General features: G+C 39.2%; 1 protein-coding gene across 3 annotated transcripts in view; it reads left to right on the forward strand.

Moving 5' to 3' along the window:
* LOC129573528 (fat-like cadherin-related tumor suppressor homolog) overlaps positions 1-19,515 on the forward strand; it is a 153,516-nt gene that overhangs the window by 20,853 nt on the left and 113,148 nt on the right. The gene's annotated exons all lie outside the window — the stretch shown is intronic.

The raw sequence follows: 19,515 nt of genomic DNA on the forward strand, positions 1-19,515 counted from the left end.
ACCGATGAATGGCTGAATTTTTAAACAAAATTACCTTAGAGAATTTCACACATTCGAGTATTAACCGCAAATTTAGTGGGATAACTGCTAATATTTGCAATTTATTCATTTATCTTACAATTAATATTTTCAACAAGTTTTTCAAACTTCATAATGAAAACATCAATTTTCTCCCCATTCAAAAAAAAAGATCTATTCGATTGTATCTCCTGCACAAAGTAAAACTATTTCAATTTAAATCTCATCAATTCCTGAGTTTCATTCTCGTTGCACTGTGAGTTTGTTTGAATGGAAATATGTGAATAGACGGGAGTGATTCGCATTTATCCGATTTGACCCCCAACCGAAAAGTTAGTGTTCTTCGCTTGTTAGAATGCAAAAGTGAGCAGAAGCATCAAAAGGATTGACCTTAGCACTGTTTTTGTTGCCGTTGCTGTCCATATATATATATGTGTGTGTGTGTGTATGTTGTGTATTGACATAAAATTAAGTTGTGTGAATTTTCTCGAAAACGACATCATGTTTATGCTGCTGTTAACGGTTGCTGATCATCAATTTATGCACATTTGCCAGCTCCATTAACTCGACCGCATAAATGAAATGAGTTGATAGGGAATAAAAGCACAGAGAGAGAGAGAGACAGACATAGAATATAACATATATATCTGTATATAGAGTTGTTTTGGTGGTGGACGTTGAACGAGTGACTGAACAAATGCTTTGTATGCTTTTCGCATTTAACATTATTTTGCTCTTAAAAACTCAAGCTAATCAATCAAATGGATGAGAATATGCGGAAGAGCGGCACTGAATTTGCACAAAATGCTATTAACAGTGCTGAATTTGCAGAGAGTGAATAACAAGAGAAAAAAAAAACCGAACGAAACTAGCTAAATAGAATCAGTGAGTCCAAAAGCGAAGAGAATAGAAGGAGAGCGAAAAAAAAAACGCAGAACCAGACCGAATTGAGTTGAGTTTTAAACAAATTTTCAGACAGAAAGGAAGTGACCATTTCGGAAAAATGCTCGGCACAAAATGCAAATCAAAGCGGTAGCAACGGCACAACACTGTGCATAAAAGTTATTATTCAACCTCGTCGTCGCAATTAAAACACTCAAATTGTGTTGTGTGTTCGAAAGTCAGACCACCGACTGGAACAAATAAAAAAAAAAACTATACAAACATCTCGCTGCTGCTCGACAGATGTGCGGGTTGCCGAAAAATGAACGAGAGCAGCGCGGCACAATCAGCCAAACAAAGAATGGAGAGAAAAAAAATTGTATAAAGCGTAAACACGAAGCCCCGGCCATGGATTATGAACATTTTCATCAAAATTAGCAACTAAACAATTGAGCAAATCTGTGAATAATTTTCACTAAACCGTCCTTTTCGTGCGGTTTTCAGAAATTGAGACCAAGAGATGTTCTGCTGGGGCTCAACGGGTTTTGATGTGTGAGCTGGCTAAAAGAGTGAACGTATTTTTAAATGCGAACGAGACATGGCATTTTGTTAAGCAGCTCGAGCCTAGCTTCGAATAGCACAATGGGTGTGCGTCGAATTCAAGAATTGTGTGCCTGATTGTGTGTTTCAGATAATAACACAATCATTTTCACGAAAATGAAATGCCAGAGCGAGAGAGAGAAAGAACCGCATTGAAATTTGATTGTTTGTGTTTACATTTGCCATTTCCATGATTGAAAATAGATCTCTTTCGAATTCTCTCCCCTTGTGAATGCGCGCCCGTCAACCGACACAACTATAAAACGGCGAAACAATGCCCGATGTTCCAAGGCATTTAATATGAAAATGTGTGTGTGTTTGTGATTGAATAAAAATATTTCGCATTTATTTATGTTTCGGCAATGAAAAATGTTGTACCGCTAGTTTTCAAGCATCGCTTTGGCACACATGGCCACAAACATGTATATAAAATGAAGCATAAATGGCATACGGTTCTTTGGCCCATAGGGCAAATCCAATGAATTCAATGATCTTATATATTAATAGTGGAACGCGCCCACGTTTCTCTCATATTCAAAGTCAAAAACTTAGTCTATCGCTCTTTCGTGCTCTCTCTCTCTCTCTCTCTCTCTCTGTGTGTGTGTGCCTATATCGCATCCATATGCATATTATTACAGCACATAAACGCTCATTTGATCGGCGTTTGGGTCGTTTATTCACTTGTAACTTCGGCGAAACGAGCAAAGAAAGAGATTTTGACTTTATTACTTTACAAAACTGATAAACTTAGGCATCGATTTCATTTCAGACTCTCGCTCTCTGCACTCAGTCGGTGCTGTGCTGCACATATTGTTTAACCTTTTTTTTCTTAGTTTTGTTGCTTCATTCTCATTCTGAAAATTGGTCCATATCTCTGTCGGGTTAGAAAAGGCGTTACTTGATTCGATGTGGTTTCTGGTTTCTAAGCCTCTTCATGTTGGAAATAGTTTACTTTTGCGTCAGCTCTTCATCGAGACACTCATGGCAAATGCAGGAATTTAAATCGAAATTACATGAAATGCACGCTTTATTTCACGATGCGCGTCCGCGTTCGCCCATTGGAAAATTTATTTATATATATGTTGTTCGAAACGAAATGGTACGAACGATGGAGCGAAATGATGACGATTCTAATGATTATAATATGATGTTTAGTTTATATATGCTGATTGTTTAAAATGTTTTCCTCGGCATTTGTGGGCTATGATTGAATAGACATATCCTGTTATTTCTCATGCTTAATGTGCGGCACTGTCTCTTGCTTCGGCGTTGTTCGTTTGTTGTTTGCCAGCCCGTTTGCTTGTGTGTTCCATTGTTGTCGCCCGAGCGTGCAACAGAGAGACACTCATGCACACAAGTAGCTTTCCGATGCCTTTGTCATTTGCCTTTGCCTCGCCACCAGTATCTTCATTGAGACAGATACACAACAATTTCTAATGGGTTTTAAAGCGTTGATATTACCGATGCCGCATGTTTTGCGTTTTCTTCCTGGTGTATCTCTTTTTTGGTTCACAAAGTATCTCTCACTCGCTTGCTCATTCTGCCTCTTACTCTAGGCTTATGCATCTCTTTCACTATCTTTTCCAATTGCCATGCCATGATTGCCCAAACCCCATTCACAAACATTCTGTGCTGTTTGGTTTAGAATGTGTGTTTGTACGCGGCGTTCTCGTTCCTTGTCGATTGTCGTACAAACGTACCCAGAACATCATCACTCTCATCTCTACACAGCATTATTTGCCCGAATGAATCAAGAGCCGACATCATTTCGACTCGATATCTCCATTTTGCCTAGATTTTCTGCATAATATGTTTGATTACTATCATTATATGCTATTATTGTTATTATTATGCACGTTATCTAAACACTCTGCACTCCACTTTCCATACATCTATCATCCACATTTGAAGTTCCGCAGAGTGAACGGGTATGTGCGCGCGAGCGCATTTACACACTGAACAAAATATGAATATGAACATTTATATTTTGCGAATAAACATTTGCAGATTTTTTTTGGAGGTTGCTGTTTTTTCCCCCTTGATTTGTGTAAAGTGTGTACCTCCTTGTTCGTTTGCTGTACTCGGTTCTGATTCTGACTTTGAGCTCCGGCGGCTTGTGCTACGTGCATTGAGGCTAAAATCAAATCGACGCACAAACTTGACAAAATGAGAAGTTAAAGTCATCCATAATGCCGTTACTTTCCAACTGTATCTCTCGTTCACCCGGCATTCTTCGTGTGTTTTTCTCTTTTTTTCTCATTTTCTCTCGAGCGAGAAAGAACTTTCAAACGCGCACGGTCCCTCGATTTATGTATGTGCTAGCAATGATTGTGAATTTGTGTGTGTGTGTGTGTGTGTGTGTGCGTTTTTTTCGGGTCACATTGACATTATTTTGTAAAACAGGCAAAATATAAATATGATATGATGATACGAATGACTTTTGGGAATTAAAATAGATAAGAAAATTGTTTTCTTCAATTTTTCTTCGGCGCTTTTCTTTGCCACGCGCGCACGACCGTTCGAACAAAACAACGATGAGAAAATAAAAACCAACCAGCATATACAACACACCCAACCATATACAACACAACAAACGTTCTACTTCATTGAATTGACGTACTGACGATGAACGATTATAGCTGGAAATTTCGGCAATAGCCGAACCGGATTCTAAATCAACAGTAAAAACAAGAATGACACAACTAGGCAAATGTCTCTCGTGCCCTTTTACTGTTTCTTCCTATAGTGTTGTTGTATCGCAGAGAGCATGTTGTCTCTGTTTTTCTTTGGTTGCTCTTGAGCATACTGTACGTGTGGTTGGTCATGAGAATGGAAATGGATGATTTGCCGAATGATAAATGGAAAGCAAGCTCCCACTCATTTTCATCCCAAGCAAAACGATGCGCAAGAACTCACTTGGCCAAAAGCGTTATATTTGCATCGATATAGCTGAGTAAGCCAAATACACACACACTCTGTGCAGAATTGTGCAAGGCATCGATTCGATTTCGAAAAGCTAACGACTGTCATCATATCACCCTTAGCGCATGGAAACAACAACGGAGGTCCGACAAAAAGTGATTGGCAACAAACAGTCAACATTCTTCCTTTCCAAGCAGTTACAATAGAAAGAAGAAAAAAAAGTAGCAACAACAGCAGCGTGCACGTTCCTAATACGAATCGTTTCACTTCCGATTTTTTGAATGACGACGCATCCGCTTTTCTTTCTACATTGTTTAAATAACAATCACAAATAATTTTCGTCGAACAATTTCCATTTGTCTTTGTATATTGCGCTTTGTCAAATAATCAATCAGGCTCAAATGGCGTTGGCGGTGTCAGTAAGGTGAAAACAGAATATTCTCAGGCCTCAAGTAATAAAATTAGTTTTGGAAGTGTGAACGAATGAATGGAAACGAAATAGAGAGTCGAACAACGGGCACTGTTGAAAAACTAACGCCATTCAACGTATCACTCGGATCGGCTCAGCTCGACACGGCTCTCCCTCACTCTTAATCTCTGTATTATAAAAACATTTTGATGAGTCGATTTTTTTTCCCGAATCACTTCCGTACAACGGAAATAGGGTCAGAATCAAGTGGCGGCCTCAAGACAGTTGACAGTCCAAACGCAATAAATATGTTCGACACGACGAAAAGTCATTTTAAAATTGAAAAGAAGTGGCAGACGAAGGAAAAAAAAAATAATCGAAGCGAGATTGTCAAATGTTTGATGCTGCTGAATAACACCGAAAAATAAAGGCGAATCGATTGGTTGAGCGAGGTTGTTTTTTGGTGTTGTTCCGAATCAAGGCGCGTTATCGAGCTTGTGTTATAGATTTTTCGTTGGGTATCATCGCTTTTCGTTTTCACTTATCTCTCCATTTATTTTTTTCGGGCTATAATGATCTCTCGTCATTCAACAATGATGTGTTTTTGCTATCTGTTCGCCCCACTCACTGGCTCTATCTTCGACTGAAGTGACGAACAATTTATCGGATGGCCCAGTTTTTTCAGAATCTAGGCGAACGAGGTGCATGAACTGAACCGCACATGAGAACACTTCCAATCGCTCCTCGACGAATGTGTGTCTTTCGCTCTCTATCTCTCTCTCGCTCCATTCTTTTCCTCCTCTCTCTCTCTCTCTCTCTCTCTCTCTCTCGTTCATTCGACTGATATTCGAAATAAATGGCAATTTAAAAGGCAACATTACTTAAAGTTTCCGTGTGTTCTTCCGTATCCAAATGCCATATATATCGAATCCATTCATTTTATTGGGAAAATGTGTGTACGCTCTTCTATTTGATGGACAGTTGCAAGCATGTTCGCTTCCGTTTCCATTTGTGCTATCAGCAGAGAATGCGGAGAGCATGGTCATGGCGAGCACCTTCCATCCTTCCAAATGCTCCTTCTATCAATCAATTTTCGCTTTGCCCCGTCCACATGCGCTCACTGTGTGCCGCCACCGCCCCAATCCATTCCAAATAACGGCAACAAAAATTTGCACTCCGCTTTATGCATTCATTCACATAAAATATGGTAATCTCCATTAAAAGCAGCAGTCAGAGGTAGCTCATCTATTATTTATATACACACTCTCTTTTTCGCTCAAACGCTCTCTCCTCCACGCTCGCTACATGATGGCACTGTATGTAATGTACGGATGCGAACACATACATCATACGCTGCTCGTCGCATTTTACTCTCCAAGTATTTTTTTTCTACGTTGTTGCAAATACCTTTTCCTACATTTAAACACACACACACACAAAGTGAAAATGGCAACGAGTGTGAGTGTGCTTGAATTTTATTTGAAGCTTTTAGAAAAAAGAAAAAGAAGAAGCGGAAATGGTAATTTTCACGAGAAAATTTGAATCTATCTGAATTTTTAATGCGTTTTTATCACAAACACACCAATTCACTTACATACACGCATGGGTTTATGCCCTTCGACGCATCGCTTTGTATCACTGTGTCACACACAAATGATTTTTCGAATTTTGTGCCAACTATTTTGTTTCATCTTCTTCTTTTTTCGGGTGTAATATTCATTTCACTCGCTATTGTTGCTCTTGTTCGGCGCGTGTGTCATCGAAGTGAAGAAAGAAAAAAAATCGGTCGTGCGCCACACAAACATAACATCTTCATTTCATTCATAGTTTATTTATTTTCTACTCTCCCCTCTTCCGCTGACGACGATTATTATTTTGTTTTTCCATTCTCTTCACTTTGAACAAAGCATCCATTAAAAAAATAACAAATATTTCTGTTTATGTGCGATGTGCTTTCTCTCTCTCTCTACTTTTTTCTCTCACTCATTTCGTTTGAACAAACTGTGTGACAAAGAATGTGTCGCTGCTTACGAAACAAGAACCGGGGTAATAAAAAAGTATCGTTTATGTTTATATTCACGCCCAACTGCACATAGAATGTGTTCTTATAATAATAATAACTGATGGCGTACGACAGAGAGTGAGAAAACGGGAGAGTGAGCGAGATGGTGGAAAAGAGCACGAGTGAATGAGAGTGAGAGAGATTGAACGGGCGCCCATCGTTAGCAGCTTGATTTTTGGGCACTGTACTTCGGCTAGTTTGGTGCACGGTCATGGGCCGATGATGATGGCACCGTGAACGAATGAACCGAAAAACGGTAGCGTCGCCAGAGAATTGATTGGAATATACAAATTTTTCGTCAGGAGAAGCCATACAAAAACAAAGAAGAAGAGAGAGAGAGAGAGAGAGAGAGAGAGAGAGAGAGAGAGAGAGAGAAGAAAAAACTATCGAGGCGACCGGCGACACAAACAACCCAAAACTAGATATATAGAAAGCCAAACAGCAAAATCAAATAACCACACAAACACACAAATGAACAACGAACCAAAGGAATAACAACAAAAGCAAAAACAACGGAGAGAGAGAGAGAGAGAGAGAGAGAGAGAGAGAGAGGAAAAAATATATGCCGAAAGAAAATATGCCACAATGAAAATAATACGCGATTGAAATATTGGGATTTTATACACAGTTTGCTTTCGTGCGGTTGGCTCAATTTTCATACATTTATAAAAGTTCTCTTCTCGCTCGTAACTCGTCGGGCTGTTTTTTTTCCTTCATTGGTCGGTCTGACGGTCGGTCGGTCGGTGCCGTTGCTCTCGTTTTTTCTTTCTTCTGTTTTAAATAATTTAACGCCACATTTTTTTCTGTTCACATTTCCATTTGCCTGTCAAACATTTGCGATGCATATGCGGTGTTATTCAGATTGTGCCGGAATGAAAATCGATTCGGTTTGGCTGCAGTTTGGTCGAAAAATCACTGCATCGACAAGAGCCAAGTGTGACTCTTGTATTGTGATCGAGCAAGATACTGTGCGAGAGAGAGCGTAGAAGAGCAAGAACAAGAGCGAGATCAAAAGGGAAAGAGAAAGAGCGACAAATAGTCAGAGTGTGTGCATGACAGGAACGCAATTGAATTTGCTTGAATTTGCTTGGACGGTGAGTGAGTGAGAGTGAGTCTCGGCAGGCTTTTTGGAATTTGAGCGCCCGCCGTTGGTTTCAGTGGTTAGTCGATATTTGAAACGTCTCTCTCTCTCTCTCTCTCTCCCCCATTCGGCCGCCATCGATGACAACCATAAAGATAAAAGTTTTGATGCGCAAATCATGAGTAATTTTGATGTGGAGATCATGTTCGGCCGTATCGTTTATACCGGAGGTTTTGCAACGACGACGACAGGACGGAATAAATATTTAAACTTTTCGCAAATTGAAAGTTTATAATTATGGATTCTTTGGAAAACTATTTTAATGCGTTGCATTCGGTGGCCAACCAGAATACATACGGCGCACAAGTAGTAATGATTCTCACGCACGAAGTAGACACCCACTGTCGCCCATCCCAGAAGACTCGGAATTGCTTTGCTCAAATCTCGCACACTCCATCAAACTAAAAGGAAATAACAAAGCGAAAAAAAAACAGAAAACAAAAAAATCGAACAAGCATTGTAATGTACAATCGGCGTGCTGGAATGCCAAAGTGGCAATCAATGTTAAACTATCTGCGAACACAAATCGATTAATTTTTGATTGTTATCGATAAATTGCTGTGAGAGACAGCGCGACGATACATTGTGCAGGAAATGGTGTGCATGTGTATGTGTATCGCTTATGCTGCCGATGCCATTAACTCAAATAGCAAAGGAATTCGTCATGCGAGCGAAAAGTGCAGCCGACATACAAACATAACCAAATACACATGCATGCACAGTATAAAAGCATATATGCCATTTGCGCGATTGAATGGAATGATTTCAGTTGAGAGGCATCGAACTCTCTTACTGGGCTGAGAATTGCGCGAGCAAAGACTCATCGGGCAGGCCTCGTGTGTACACAATTGCCGACGATGTTGTCGACGGTATGTAAATATGTGCGTGCTGAAACAAAGAAATTGATTCTAAATAGACACACGACGACGACGACGGCATGAACCAGCGCAAATGGTTAAAATGTTTTTCTTTCTGCTCTTTAAGTGCATTATTTAAATTACAATAAAAATAAATACGTTTTAGTTTGAAATGAAGAAGAAAAAGAAGAGGGAGAATAAAAAAGCAGCAGTAGATATTGCCCGTAGGAGCTGATGTGTATATGTTGTAATCATTTTCACAACCGTTTCATTATTATCTTTCACACAAAGTGTCTGTGTAGTGTACATAATGCAGGCGCGAAAAATAACGACTAAAAACATGTATAAATCGTCTATTATCCATAAATGCGATTGTGCTGAGAGCGCGCAAGTGAGCGCGAAGCCGTGTCTTTTGCTGATCCCGAGACATAAACGGCACAACTCATATTCCAAAGACCCGGCATAAAATATATGCATGCATTTTCAACATGCTAATCGACACTGTTCTGTTGGGGTTTCTTGCACCGCATTTCACTTCTTACTGTATATATAGATATAGAACATGCATACACATTCTAGAGCTAGAAATGTATAACCGACCGAGTCGAGGATTCCACGAACAATCAACATTAAATGCGGTATGCCAACGCGCGCGCTCGTCCACTTTTTTTTTACTCACTCTTTCTCTCATTCACATCTTGCATTTTGTGTTATCCTTTGCAGAGTGAGTCAGCCACCATCATTGAGTCGAGTCATTTCCATTCACGCTCTCAATTAAAAGTGTTAAATTGGAAACACCCGATACACACGCATGAACGCAGACACACACACACAATATCAATAGCGCATCGAATGAAATTAAACACGATAACCAAACAGAAATGACGAAAAAGAACTCATTTAGAGCCAGAATGTATGAAAACGGCAATAAAATATACAAAAATGAAAAACACAAAACAGCCTGAAGCTGAGAAATGGAGAAATGAAGAGAAGCCAGAAAGAAGAAGAAAAAAAGAAGAAGAAGAAGAATAAGACAAAACCAAAATAAAACTAACTACACACTCCGAAATACAAACTCACCAATGAAACTGAATGCCATTTATAATTAAATGAAAGCAAAAGCAGAATGAACTAAATGCGTGTAGGGTATGAATGCAACCGTCGAAATCACCGACGGTCGATGACGATGACGGAGTGCGCAGAGTTAGTTTATTTGCAGTGAAATTCAACACCCAGAGAATCAATGTGTGGCAGAGGCACACACACACACACACATATATTGTGAAATGGTGATATTTGAGCCATATTTCATGCAATTCAATTCGAAGAAATGTACTTCATTTTTTTTTCTCTCTTCTCTTTTGTCGTGGTTCATTTCGATTCTTTTATGAAATACATTTTTTTCGATGCAAAATGCAATTCATTTCATTTCATTGAAAAAGGTCAATTTTCAAGTTGAACTCCAATTTCGGGTAATAAATCGAATGAAAGGCAAGCAAAAGTTTTATGTTTACACAAAGCGAATCGTATGACAGCGACCGAGAGGAACGATATCGAAATATCGATTAAAAACTTTGCCAAAATATTTTTGCATCTCGGCTGTGGCGCTCAGAAAATGGGAAAAACAACAACGGCATTTCTTTTTTATTATTCAAATGTGTGTTTGCATTTCTCTATTGCCCAACTTGCGTAAACTCATTGAGAATTTGCCTGATTTTCCAGTTCGTAAAATTTTTCATTTCTTTGGTTTTTCGTTGTAAATGAAGGAACACTTTTACGACAGCAAATTCTTCAGCTCCAACAATAAAGGCAAACACGTCGTCAGCACGGCTACAAAAAGAGGAAAAAACGGTTTGTTCCAAAGCAAAATCATCTCATGTTAATGTTGGGTTTGTTTTTGTCCAATGCCAAAAGGCTTAAGATGTCAGACCGAATTCATTCACAGATAATCTCGAACCAGTGTTTAATTCAATTCAGCGATGAGTTCGACCCACCAGAAAAAAAAAAGAAACGAACGAACGGAACAAACCACAATGTGCACGAACAATCCGACAAACACGCAATCGAACTTAGGACAGAAGAAATGAACGCTATTTCGGGGAGGCCGTTTTCATAATTGAACTACCGTGTGTGTGTGTGTGTGTGTGTGTGAGTCGGCATCAGATGGCCACAATGTTTCATATCATTGCGTTTGTCGGTTTAAATGTGGTATTCATCTGCCGCGCGCGCGTTTTTTTCCATTCTCAAACCACCGAAAATTACTGCTTATACGGCGCCAACAATTACAGGAGCAACAGCAAGGAATTTTCGGAATTTTCAGTTTGGAAACTTAGACGAAGGAGAAAAAACAAACGCAAACCCATGAGAATGTCGATGCATATAAAAGTTCCGTTAGTTTTTCATTGGTTTTCGGGTTCTCTCTGCTCTCGGTTTCGCTTTTTAATACCATTTTTTTTCATATTCATTTGTTTCAAATGAAACGTACCCACAAATGATATGAACGTTGTTCGTTTTGTTTTCCTTCTGCAAAATGATAGTTATAAAATGAAATTTGGGTTTCTCATGCAGAAAAAAAAATCCAGAAAATATGGTGTATAATTTTCATGCACACGCAATCCAGTCGGTCGAAGTTGGTTTTTGTTATTTTCGTGTGGCAAACATATACACACAGAGCCCACATTGGCCCACACGAAATTATTTCTAGAATTTCACGCGGTGTGCCCAAGACGGCTTTTTTTTAAATACCCAACAGTCGATTCGATGGGTATTAAGATACAGTCGTTATCCAGTTTCAGATTCACTTTTTATTTTATATTTCAGTGTGTCTGTGTGTGTGTATGTGCGTTACTTTATCGCGCCTAAACACCACAAAACCGACGCGCTTTTTCGATGTGCGTGAATGACTGTGTTTTTTTTTCGCCGTATTTAATTTAATTTCGGTTGCTTCGTATTCCGTAATTTACATTGAGAAATGTTAGATAGATTGTTGCATTGACAACAATTACAGTGCCAACACAACCACATATCGCCAATTTTCTTCTCGCAGAAGAAAAACAGATAAAAGCGAGAGCAAGACAGAGACGAGAAGAAATGAAGAAAGAATGAAGAGAAAAAAATGCTGCCGCAACATTATCATCTAACCGGATAATAAAGTCGCTGTGTAAACCGAAATAAAAGGGAAATTAAAGTCGTGCGCGCGTTGAAATGTTAAAAGGCCGCTACTTTTCACTTGCACTATTGAGCGCTCAGAGGTGACGACAACGACAACGACAACGACAATAAACGGTGAACGCGCGCGAGAGAAAGAAATGATTCATGCAACAGAAATGTGTTGATTATGATTTTTGTGTCTGAAAAGGAGAATTTATCTGCCGCATAAAGCACACCTTATCGCCCATATAAAATGTTTGAAAAGCAAGAGCAAGCGAGGTGCGGTTGAGGACATAACGTTTGCGTATACATTGCATACAGAGAATATCTTTGAACACGGATTCATGTCAATAAAACAAAACAAAGCAACAAAACACACATATTTATACATCGTTGTCGTAATTTATGTGTTTCTTTGGCTTTCTCCCACTCTCACTCTCTTGCTTTCGCGCAATCTCACTTTATCTTCCTCATGTACATGACTTGTTCCTGGTTTGCTGCCGTTTTTCCTTAGAACGCATAAAATTCCCTTCATTGTACACAATACCATAGGAATGTGTTTGTGTTTCGGTTTCAATTTCCATGCGTATATGTGACAGGGCATTACAATTTCATCTTTATAAATACAAATGAATTAATATGCACACGCAAAATTGTAGCTATTTAACCGCGCTGCCGAAGTAGCGAGGCATAAATAAAACAATGGCAATAAAAGGGTTTGAATTTGCGTTAATAACATAAATAAATGTATTCATATGCGTTTTTGGTTTGGTAGGTGGCAAAAAAACCCGTCGATAGAACGGGAGAGTGAAGCGCGTAAACTAAACATTGGAATGCGTGTGATAAAACTGTCGACTTTGAACACCGAACTGTTGCCATTCATTTTCCACTCGTTTTCTCTCTCTCTCTCTCTCGCTCCTGTCAAATGTGTAACATTTCATATTTCGACAGCAGCGAATCAAAACAATTGCCAGCCGTCGTCGTCGTTGTGACGACGTAAAAGTGTTGAATATGAGCCGGAGATAATGAGCAAAATTGTGAATAGAAAATGTGTTTGATATGGGATTCGGTTTTTCGACATATTACACACACTGGGTCGCTGCACTGAATTTCATTTTCACATTTCGACCATCGTGCGCGTGTTGTAAGTTTGTTTGGTGTGTGTCAAAAGCGTGCACGATTTCATGAATTCCCGATGTTAATCATAACCATAATAATCATAAATGTGGAGGCAGTGCTTTGCTTTTTCACTTTGTCGCTCGCTCTCTATATCTGGATGTTTTTCGAAATTTTCATAATTTAAGTTGCCATTGCAAACAGGGTAACCGAACGCGATCACACACACGCTCAACATACGCAATACGAAATAAAAAAGAAACACACACACACACACACACAAAGCCACCGAAAGAGCCGAGAGCTGCAAATAAAATACAAAAGCCAAGAAAAACACCGAATTGCGATTCGGTTTTAACGCGCGTATGGTATGGATGTGTTTTTGTTTCGACGTGAATTTTCTGTGTGTGCTCTTTTGTGGCACTCTCGTTGCTCTTGCTCTTTCTATCGCACTTTAACCCAGTTCAATTGAAGCTTTTTGGCCCGTTCATTCCTTCTTTGTGCTGAATTCTGATTGTGTCGCTCGAACGCTCTAGCATGTGGCACACACACACACACACACACACAATCTCGTCTAGCACACTCTAGAGCTCTCTCTCTCTCTCTCTCTCTCTCTACACATGGAGCAATAACATGACACGAAATATATGTTCAAGTATTTATAAATACACATGGAAAATATTTCCCGGTGAAAATTATTATGATAATATATTAACAAAATGATTTTCTGCTCTGTGAATTCACATATTCGAAAAGGCTGGCTGTCGTGTGTGTATGTGTCGTGCTCACTGCACATTCTACACAATCACGATGTCTTTGCTCATTCATTTGTTTGCTCCCCGGTGTTTCCCGCCTGCTTTCCAACACCACCACCACCGCCACTACCACCGCCACCACCATCGTCTTTGTCGTTGCTGCACGTTTTGCGCTCTCTCTCACACACACGCATTCACCCAAAAAACTATTTTCATCACCGTTATTCGCCTTCTAAATTTCATTATTTCGGCTGGGGCACCATGGATATGTGCGCTTTTTTGGTTTCCATCTTATTTTACCTTAAAAATTCATTAATGAAATGTTATGTAGTCTTAATTCATGATTTTATTTCACATTAAGAACGCGAATGCGAACGCGATGCCATCGACTTTGTGGTGTGTGTGTGTGTGTGCGAGTGTTTCACCATCACGTCTGTTGCTCTTTTTTTCTAATGAAAATGCGAAGCGTGTATGCGTTTTGGGATCATTTGCATTGCAACCCGCTGTTTTGTTGCTAGTACTTTTGAATTTGTGTTTTTTTTTCTCTCGCTTTGCTCTGGGCTGGATTCCGAGATATGTGTAACATTATGCATTGGCTATCGCATGAAAATGCTCTCCTTTTTGTTTAGTGTGAAGTAAAAACAAAAGAATTATCGCTTTTCGTGTTGTTGCGCCAATGTTTTTATTTTCGTTTCGCTCCTCATTCACTCACGGGCACGTAATTATCGTCCAAGGCACATGACTTTCGTTATTAATGAAACAAAGTGTATCGTCGCCACGGAACTTATACGTATTCCTCAATATGACTGATTGAACGCAATATAGAATTTTCTTTTGTTTTGTTTCGGGGTGGCCGGATACCAGGTTATTTTGCGAGTTTGTTATGATTATTTTCGGCTGTGAAACAGGAAGAATGCTTTCGGAATTGGAAAATGAAAACGGTTCAGCCGAACAAAATTTTTATGTGTTGTTATCGAATGGGGGCTACTTTTGTGTGACATACTATTACGGTTCTCTTACGTTAGAATGAGCCTGATGGTCACATCGCATTTCGGTTTGCTTGGTTTCCTTAAATCGATGAGTGTTACGTTTACGGTTCCATTTTCACGGTGGCTAACGAAGAAGAAACCCAAAATAAATGTGTTTTTTGGGCGGGATGGAAGTGGCAATCGTAAATCTACTCAATGTGACCAAATCATTTCTCTTTCAAGATTCAAATTTTCTATTTCACACTCACACACACCGAGTAAGACGAACACCATTGGCACTTTTTCAACCTTTTCCGTTGCGCTTGGGAACGATTGCGTGATTTATAGCGCGTACCTCTCCTCGCACCACATACACGATCTCTTCCATCGGTTTGCTCCACCGCACACAAACACACACACACACACACACAGAGAGAGAGAGAGAGAGAGAGAGAGAGAGAGAGAGAGTGAAAATTACACTACAAAGTGTAAAATTAATGAAAGGAACTACACAACTTCCACAAAATACAGTATCCAAATGTAATAACGGTAATAATGCCTTTGATGGCTAGATGACTATTAAATTAGCGCAAAACTATTCACACGCATAGAACACGCATTTTTGGTCTTGCATAATTAAAGGCATTTCAACTCTTGCGATTCGCTGTGGAATTTGCTCGCCTTCGGCTTCTCTCTGTGCTGCTTTTTTTCCTCTCTCTCGCTCTCTCCCACCATTAAATGCTTTATAATGCGTCTAATTCGGAATGCAAATTGCCAATAACGTAACTTGGAACGTGATTGCGATACAGTAGACGCTCGGCCATCCGGATATGCTTTCATTGAGTAGGAAACTCTCAAGTTTTGCGCTAATTTGCTGCTGTTTACAAAACATTGGGATTTTTTTTCTCTCTAAAATAACAGTAACATTTTGCCTCCTGGTCAACAATTAAACATACTCAAACGTACACTTATCACACTTACACATATTCAAGTTTCCGTTCACTCGAACCGAAGCTAACGTTAAGTTGGTCCAATCAACGGAATGTTATCATGAAATGCATTTCCAATGAAATTTATTTTCATCGGACTTCTTGATTTCGTCGAGTCAGCACTATTATCGATTTCTCTCGAAGCCTCCTGTTACCGTCAAATCCAATTTCAATTGTTGTTTTTTCTACATCACATTATTTTATGCTTTCAAAGTATATGTAATGAGTCATAACAATGTCGCGACAATAAATTTTGTTGTTATTTCTGCTGCGAGTGTCGCTTGGATCATTCTGTAAGTGTAAACTTTCAACGTGACATCAAAATTCGAAAACGTCATAACAACACACATACACATAATTTTGCATCTATGGATGCAATCAAAGTTGACTCGTTTAATGCACAACAACTTATTAATATGCTTTGACGCCATCGGAGTTTTAAACCCGGTGCAAAAGAGCACGCTGTGAAATTTACCGTGAGAACAACCAGCTAAAAAAATATATTTTTTTTTGGTTGACAACAATGTTATGAGAGAGTTAAAACCTGAGCAAAGTTGCCTGAAGCGCGACATTCTCGGAATATTAAATATTACTGATGATAATTTTGGACACACAAAATATATGTACAATACCAAATCAGTTGAATCCTAGGTTGAATCATTATGAGTTTTGCTAAAAGCCGAATAATTTCGAATATTTAGAGTCGTATTCGTTGTGCGATGAGGAAACGGGACAAAAAAATGTTCATCTTCATTTGAATGGAGCGAACTGTGCCCCTAGATTGACCCAAATTCTGAGCATTCACTAGCAATTTGATGGTATTAAACACACTGTGTGTTGGGTGTCATGTATAACAAACGGATTAAATGGCAAAGCTGCAAAAGTGAAAAATTACGGGCGGAAAAAATGAAGCAAAACTTTGAGCAAAGAGTGTTGTGCTGAACGATGCAGCAACAGCAACTCGAGCTATTTTTCGAACATTGTTGAAAATGCGACGACTACGACAACATCAACGATGATGTGATACTGTATCGAATTTTATTTGCTTGTAAACACAGTTCGGAATGTGTTTCATTGGTGAATGGGCCCGTTTTTTTTTTCTTCTTCTTCATCTCTCGTTCGACTATGGCATTTCAGCTATCACAATATCAGTTATCATAAACGGGTTGAGCTCTTAACATATTTATCCACTTTGGCTGGGCTGAAATCGATGATGAGCTGTGTGTACTTTTAGTGCATTTTTATGAAAATTCGATGATGCTCACTCCGTTATACTTTTAACTACTTTATGGCTGCCGCTGATGTTGCTGCCCTCAAATTTCAATTCGTTAAGTAAAATTCCGTGTCCGCAACAGCGCGACAAACCGTAAATTCCATGTGTTCCACCGCACATTTTTTCCCCAAATAATAATCAACATTTATGTTAAAACGATGACGACGGGTGATTGAATTACCGAAATATGTTGATGAAATTGGCTAGCAACCGAGGAATTGACTCTCTTTTTCTCGCGCTTCAAAAACCTTTTGAATTCAACGCTACGATTTTACGTTAATACATTTTATCAAATAGTTAAAACAAAAAACACGGTCGGTTTTGAAAGCGAAACAGGGTTTTTAACGAGATGATGATAAACAAACGACGACATTAGATACGAGAGAAACAAAGGCATAATATTTAACCGACGAGTGATTTTGCACCAGTGTTTTCAAAACCAATGAAAACAAACCGAGAATAAAAAATTGTGCAGCCAATTCAATATAACGTTCTGTACACATTTCAGTACTCATTAGCAAACTTTGTATTTGGTTTCGAATAAGTTGAAATTCACTTTGAAAGTTTTGTTTGTGTGGACTGGTTGTTGTTGTTGTTGGTGGGTTTTTTTTTGCTCTGCTGTTGTGCGATTGTCTGTGGCAAAAGAATCACAGGAGTTTACGAAAAAAGCGACAAATTCATTTTGACTGAAATGATGTCACTTCACAACATTGTCCTTCACCACTTCAGTACCACATGCAAAGTGGTTAATGTATGATGAAATGACGGCCTATAATCATCTCTCATCTCGTTGTGTCTCCCTCTGTCTTTCCTTCTACCTGTCTCTCTGCTTTTGTAAACTCCAGAGTAAAAAACTTTTTTTTTACTTCGAGTTGAATGGCTGACGAAAAAATATTAGTGCTAAGGCATGACTTATTCCAACGAATCCATCACCTGGAGGCTTTTGTGTGTGTGTGTATGTGTGTGTATGCACGAGAGAGTTTATCATTTGTGCTTGGCATTGTTTGTCGTTAACTTCCTTCGAGTTTATACAATATACATATTTTTTTACTGCACATAAACTTTGCGTCAATTTTTTTTTCTTCTTTCTGAATGCAAAAAAAAATGTAAATTATCTAACTGCTTTGCGCTAAAGGAAGCAAAATCAACCTACACATATACACGTGGGCAAACAGAAACCCGGCTAGCAAACGATTGAATAAATATGACAAACGAGGTGCAAAGAGTACGAAAAATTTATTGCATCTATGTGTGTGTGTGTGTGTGAACGAAGCATAACAAAACAAATCAGAAGCCATATAGAGATAGCAACGGTGTGGAAAAAAAGGTGTAACTGAACACCTGAGTTCAAGCGTCAAGAGTACGTACTCGTATGCGCGACATGAAGAGCATCAAAATGAAATGAAATGACAAATACTATCCAAAGGGATAAAGTCAGAGAAAAATACGTGGATGGTGGCAGAGATAGTGAACAGGAAATGGGGAGTTGATGCATACCAGTCGTATGGTCATCCACAAATGGAGCATTTGGGCCCTCCTGAAATCAGAATCACAGTTGGCGTACACCAACAGATACGCACACTCACAAAACAACAATTGTGGCCGTTAAATTGTGGCCAAACAAAAGAGAACGAATGAGAGAAAAAAGTGTTTCATGCGTTATCTGTGTTCGTTATGTCTTTAGTCCAGGTGCTGATTTTTTTTTCGTTCTTCTTCTGCAATCCGTTTGGAATTCACCACCAATTTTGCCTCACTTTTGCCTTACATTGCCTTGATTTTGCATCATTTTACCTTACTTTACCCGGTTTTAATCGCTTTTTCCGTCGCCTGCACCTTAAATAAATCTCTCTGTGGCTCTCTAGCTCGCTCTCTGGCTCTTTCTCTCTCGCTTTGTCTTGCCATTACCTTTCCATCTACCGTTTGCCTTTGTCCGTTCTGCACACGGTTCTGGTTGTTGTTGTTGTTGTTGAAAATTCCTTCGTGCACACGTTCTCGTGCAAGTGCATAAAACAAGTGAAGAGATTGTCTCCCGTTTTTATATCACTGTGTGACACACAACAACAGCCAAAAACAATATCGGATACAAACAGTAAACAAAATTACATACTGAACTGAATACGAAATAGAGACGAGCTGAAGCCGAGCAAGAGACACGATACCTAGAGAGACACATGATTTTGCTATTCATCGTTTGCAAATCTTGTGCGCTTCATTCTGAATGCACACACACACACACACACACACACACACATCGTATGTAATGTGAACGGTGAAACGCGACCATTTTTCATAAAATATGCACTCACACACGGAACATCGGCAAGAACAAGCGAACGAACGAACGAACGAACGAACGAACGCGGATTACAGTAA

This window comes from Sitodiplosis mosellana, unplaced genomic scaffold, assembly GCF_009176505.1.
Source record: "Sitodiplosis mosellana isolate CC-2019 unplaced genomic scaffold, AAFC_SMos_1.0 Smas_scaffold_6099, whole genome shotgun sequence".
Taxonomy (NCBI): Eukaryota; Metazoa; Arthropoda; class Insecta; order Diptera; family Cecidomyiidae; genus Sitodiplosis; species Sitodiplosis mosellana.